Source organism: Emydura macquarii, unplaced genomic scaffold, assembly GCF_026122565.2.
Source record: "Emydura macquarii macquarii isolate MOO-44397 ecotype Brisbane River unplaced genomic scaffold, CSIRO-AGI_Emac_v2 contig_67, whole genome shotgun sequence".
Taxonomy (NCBI): domain Eukaryota; kingdom Metazoa; phylum Chordata; order Testudines; family Chelidae; genus Emydura; species Emydura macquarii.
In genome coordinates, this window is record NW_027130204.1 from 2218781 (window position 1) to 2224780 (window position 6000).

A 6000-nucleotide genomic window follows, 5' to 3' on the forward strand; every position below is an offset into this window, starting at 1 on the left:
GGGTCGGTCCTGCAGCTAGTTTTGTTCAACAACTTCTTAATGATCTGGAGGATGGGGTAGGTTGCACCCTCAGCAAGTTTGCAGATGACACTAAGCTAGGGGGAGTGGTAGATACCCTGGAAGGTAGGGATAGGAAACAGAGTGACCTAAACAAATTGGAGGATTGGGCCAAAAGAAATCTAATGAGGTTCAACAAGGACAAGTGCAGAGTCCTCCACTTAGGACAGAAGAATCCCATGCACTGCTACAGATTGGGGACCGACGAGCCAGTCAGCAGTTCTGCAGAGAAGAACCTGGGGGTTACAGTGGATAAGAAGCTGGATATGAGTCAGCAGTGTGCCCTGGTTGCTAAGAAGGCTAATAGCATATTGGGCTGCATTAGTAGCATTGCCAGCAGATCGAGGGAAGTAATTGGTCCCCTCTATTCGGCATTGGTGAGGCTGCATTTGGAGTATTGTGTTCAGTTTTGGGCCCCGCACTACAACAAGGATGTGGAGAAGTTGGAGAGAGTCTAGCGGAGCTCAACAAAAATTATTAGGGGGCTGGAGAACATGACTTATGAGAAGAGGCTGAGGAAACTAGGCTTGTTTAGTCTGCAGAAGAGAAGAATGAGGGGGGATTTGATAGTAGCCTTTAACTACCTGAAAGGGGATGATGGAGCTAGGCTGTTCTCAATGGTGGTAGATGACAGAACAAGGAGCAATGGTCTCAAGTTGTAGTGGGGGAAGTCTAGGTTGGATATTAGGAAAAATGCTTTCACTAGGAGGTTGGTGAAACACTGGAATGGGTTACCTAGGGAGGTGGTGGAATCTCCATCTTTAGAGGTTTTTAAGCTGCAGCTTGACAAAGCCCTGGCTGGGATGATTTAGCTGAGGTTAGTCCTGCTTTGAGCAGGGGTTGGACTAGATGACCTCCTGAATTCCCTTCCAACTCTAATCTTCTGTGATTCTGTGAGGTGCCCACCCTGCTAACAAAAATCAAGGTAGCAGATGTTCTAGCTATATTTGGAAAAGGTGCTCCTGGAAATTAACAGCCCTGGGAGCCTCCCTTTGATCCCAGGTCACGCTGGCTGAAACAACATTGAAACAAATTATAAACCAGTGTAAACTGCTTGTGCACATTGCTGGGCTTTCATTAACTGTAACCACCCAGGACAAAGACTAGAGAATTGTGCGTCACTCTGCACACGCCTGCTCAATATGGAGCAGTGGTCAAATGGAGAAGGAATGGGCTGGAGGACAATGCTAGAAATACTATGATATCATAATATACATCCGTGGTTCAGTCTCTCCTGGAATACTGAGTTCAGTTCTGGTCACTCCGTCTTAGACAGGATGTAGCAGAATTACAGGGAGTCCAGCGATGAGCATTATTTGCGATATGAGAGACCCTCCATGTGAAGAGAGGCAGAGACGAGTGGGACTGTTAACGTAGAGAGGAGAGGAGTCTGAGAGGCCCTGATAAAGGTATCCAAGGGGAGAAGTAGCAGAGAGGAGGTAAGTCAGATAGTGCTAGTTACCTTCTCATGACACAAGAATATGGAGATGATGAAAAACAGCAAATTTAGAACTGCTGAATAGAAATTTTTTTTTTTTTAAACACAACACACAATTAGCCTGTGGAATTCAGTGCTACAAGACTTCATTGAGGCCAGCAGCTTAGCAGAGCTCAGAAGAAGACTGGTCGTTTATACGGCTATGGGGAACATCCAGAGTTACATTAGACAAGATTTAAAAACCCCAAGCCAGTATGTAGGGTTATAAACCCACCTCCACCAGGTCAGGAGCTGACCTGTAGCTTGAGGTGAGAAAGCAACTGTCCTTCCGGGCAGGTCATTCCCTAATCACGCGCCTTGGGTTCTCTGAAGCATCTGGGGCTGTGCATTATTGAAGATGGACCCAGGGTCTGGTCTGGTCCAGTCAGACAATTCCTTCTAAGCGGCTCCTTCTCACTAGAGCGCTGGGCCTCTCTTCCCCTCCCCTAAAGCATCATGTGATGAGAGTTTCCTTCTACTATAACTAGGCCCCAGTGTGGAGCAGTAGTACTGTGCCTTCTCACTGTACCAGTGGAGATTCGATCTCCCGGCCTGGAGTCCGGGAGTGGAGGGAGGGTTCCGTCTAGGTGTGTTGCAGGGGTGCATCTTCCCAGCCCCGCTCTGGTGCGTGCTGTGTGTGGCGAGGTTCCTTTTCCTGTATCACTGCATTTTCTCCCGACATGGCATGCTGTGGGAGAGTTTCTGTATAAATTGTGCAGCTAACTTTTGGCTTTATCTCCCTTCCTTCTCCCACTCCATTCTTTTCTCTTTTCTGGGTGGATGCTGCTGCCTCCTGGTGCAGCAGCTTTCGGAGATACTCAGCTGGAGGGCAATATCTTCTTAGCAAGCAGCTCTGGAGTGCCTGCGTGACAGCGACGGTCATGTCCGTTTTGACGTTTCAAACAAATTACAAATTACAAACCGGCAGCAGCCAAATGCACGAAACCCTGCATGCATCTGATGCTCTGGGCACTGCCGCCTTTCTGTTGTTTTCCATGGATCCATCGTGTCTGTTTCTGCTGTACGAAGGTGGTTTTTAAATCTGAGACACGTTGTTTGTACTAAAAAATAAATAAATAAATCCAGGAATAATGATAAATAAAATGACAGACGATCCAACACCCCCTCCCCCAGGGCTGACGAAATGGCGTCAACTGGAGCATCTTTCAGAAACGGAGCGAGGGGGAAAGCAAAAGCAAAGGAGAGAGCGCGAGGAGGAGAAGGCAGCTTGAGCAGCGGATTGCTAAACTCTGCTCCGCAAAGGCAAGGTGGAAGCTAACATTGCATTTAGGTTGTGCTGTGACTTCAGTCAGTGAGGTGGCGAGGAGACCCTGGAAGGGCCTGTCTGAAGAATGGGAGGGCAAGACGGAGGAATGACACTTCTCCCCTTCCCACTGCCCAGCGGACTGACTTCAGCCCGAGTATCTTCTTAAATCTTCAGCGTGGTGAGGATGCTGCGGAAGGCTGAGTGCTCAGCTGCCGGATCCCACAAACAGACTTTTTAAAAACAAAATGGGATGTTGAGTAAAAACCAAGGATGGAAATGGGGACTATAAAAATGGTTTAAGTAAAAATATATATAGGAGCTTGCTCTTGAGAGATACAGGTTTTAGAAATGGCCACTACCTGGCCAAACACCAAGGCTTGCGGCCAGCTGATAAAAGAAGCGTTAAGAGCAAGGTTTTAGAGGGAGAGGGTACATGTATGGGATTTTCTTTTATTGATTTTCTTTTATTGTAGTGTAGCTGGGATACGCAGTGCTGCAGAAACCTTCCTTAGGAAGCAGATGAGAAAACTAGTGTTATGTCCTTTCATGAAGACTCACGCATTCACCCCATATGATGCATCATTAGTGTGTTTTATACTGAATTATATGCACCCATAGAAGTAAGAGGCTCACTGGCTTCCAGTTTGATTTTTTTTTTTTGTTTATTATTCTCTGGTAAAATAGCAGAGGGAGCCAGCAACCCAGGGCTGGTGCTTCTCCCCTCCCTCTCAAACGTCCCTGTTTGTAAGTGTCATGTGTCCTGGTGTTCTTTCGGATAGTTTTTCCATTTTTTCATGGTGATGTTGTAGCTCATAAAACCATCAGCTCAGAATCTCATCAAACTGTAGGCAGAGGGCTTTAGGCCACATAATACAGAGGGGAAGGTACAGACCCTCTGATGCTGGTCCTTTGGGCAAGTTCATCTTCCTTCCTTTCTTTGCTGGGGGATGGGATCAGTTTCCTATATTTGCTAGATGGGGAATGTTGAATTATTTTGTTGACTTGTCATGAATTAGTCCTGGCCTAGAGAAGCAAAAGGCCTTTTTAGTAGATTCTTTTAGCACTCAGAGGCCCCATGGTTTCTGTGTCCTGATCAGGAGGGCAGGGACTTGGTCATTGTTGTGGGATAGTAAGATGAAGTCCTTCCAACTACAAATCACTAAATCTGGTCCTTTGGCCTTTCCATATGTTATCCCTTCATTCCTGAGTAGACAGTATATCAAAGGGAAGGCAATGTTTTAATGGAATCTAGGGGAAAAGGAGGGCTAAATTAAAACTTGATCCTTGCTCAGCAGAATGATGGGAAGGACATGGAAGCAGTAGCACCGAGTGGAGTTACTGCCGTGCTGTGGTAATCCCTCCACTCCCTTTAAAGGAAGACTCTTTGGTCAATCCCACACCATGATTAGAGCAGCTAAGCCATGATGCTGGAAAAGGCCATTCACACTTCCCAGGGTTTGTCTGGACAAATAGTTTTCTTCCTCCCTCCACAATCCCAACTGCATGTGTGGGTGGCGTGGGGATGAGGCAGGAGGGGGTGAACACCATCTCCTATCATTTTGGAACATTTTTATGAGGGCACTAAGCTAGCGAGTGAGGCAGAGAGCAAAAGCTTTGATATTATATTAAGATTTTTTTAAAAAAAAGAAAAGCCACACAGAGAGCAAACAGGACGTTACAATTACACTTTTAAAAAGAGAAATACAAAGTTATGCATGCCTTCTTTAAGACTGATTTTTCCTTGTCTCTTTACCTGATGATTATTAATGATTAAAAAAGACCCTCTGTATTTAGTATCTGCATCTTTCAGAGAAAACTAAAAAAAAACTTGTTGGGTTGTTTTGGTTTTGCACAGTCTTGGAGACAAACTCTCTGTTTATTCTTTTAAGTTAATGAGAACCTTAGCTTGGTGTGGCCATTATCAGACATAGCTGTACACCATTAGCATTCTTAATGTTCTCTTACGGGGCTAATATAAGCATCTATATAATATATATTATAAATATCACGTTTTAAACAGGAAATGGAAGGCGTTTGCAGAATTTTTGCATGATATAGAAATAATTAAAACAAAGTTAGCTAGTGTTTGTTTGTTTGGTCTGAATGTTGGTAGAACCTTCATAGCTTTGTTACAATGAAACCTTGAACTGAAGATATTTAATAAAATAACATTTAAACAGTGCATAAAGTTGAATGGCGTTTCTCTCTTCTCTGCACAATGGAACAATGTGGCATAGAGGCTTTTGGGATACAATCTGCTCTCAGAGCTATGTTTTTGGAGGCAGCAGATTTACATGTGGCATTTGTGATCACACAAGATTCTGTATGTGTGGGTCTACATACATAAAAAAATAGATAGTTGCTGACCTTCAGAAAAGACATGGGCAGTGGACCCTTCCGGAGTAGGTCACAATAGTGTGGTGCAGTGACCCTGGACTTGGCATCCCTCAGCAGACCTAGGTTCTGTACCTCACCCTACCACTGACTTGCTGTATGACCTTGGGGAAGTCCATGCCTTTGTTTCCTTTCCCACCCTTTGTCCATCTTCTCTGCTTAGATGGCAAGCTGTTCGCAAAAGCTCTTTGCTCAGAACATTTCTCTTGCTATAGGTTTGTCAAGGCCTTGAAGTTTTTAACTCTAGTTACTTGATAGCTAATTCGGGTTTATTTGCTAACATATTTGCACATGCTAGTCTGGACACGCCAGCAGGACACACGTCTGGCTTGCCTAGATTAAATCACAAACATTTGTGTCCTGGAACAAAGGTTAGTGGAAGGCTCAAACTATAAACATGTTGGCTAACAAGTTAAAAACTCTAGTTTAGTCTAAACTACGAGAGTCCTGTAGGACTTTAAAGACTAACAAATTTAATTTCTGCAGGCCCCATCTGTCAGTGCAGTGTCTGTTGAGATGGGGACCAAATTGCGGCCAGTCCTGTAATACAAATATTTCAGTGGACTTTTCCCAGCCCCTAGGCCTTGCCTTCACCAGCATTTTTCTTAGCACCCTCGCCCTCCTGCCCAGCCCCTGTGGTACTGCCTGTGCTGCTCCACTAGTGGTAGCAGCAGTGGGCATGTTAGCATACAGAGGGCACCCCTGCTTTGTCTAGACCTAAGGGTAAAAACACCAGTGCTCCGCTACATTAGTGTGCTTCCTGCTGCCATCCCCTGGTGAAGCTGTGCCAATGGCAGTATAACGG

At 45.2% G+C, this 6000-nt stretch overlaps 1 protein-coding gene across 32 annotated transcripts in view; it reads left to right on the plus strand.

Annotated features, from left to right (window-relative positions):
* Positions 1-4989, plus strand: part of CAMK2G (calcium/calmodulin dependent protein kinase II gamma) — a 162762-nt gene extending 157773 nt beyond the window's left edge. For 29 of the 32 annotated variants that reach the window (XM_067537480.1, XM_067537525.1, XM_067537510.1 and 26 more), the window contains one exon: positions 2337-4989. The gene's annotated coding sequence lies outside the window, so the exon portion shown is untranslated. The other 3 variants (XR_010917904.1, XM_067537488.1, XM_067537496.1) reach the window with 3 other exon arrangements.
* The last annotated feature ends 1011 nt before the right edge of the window (positions 4990-6000 follow it).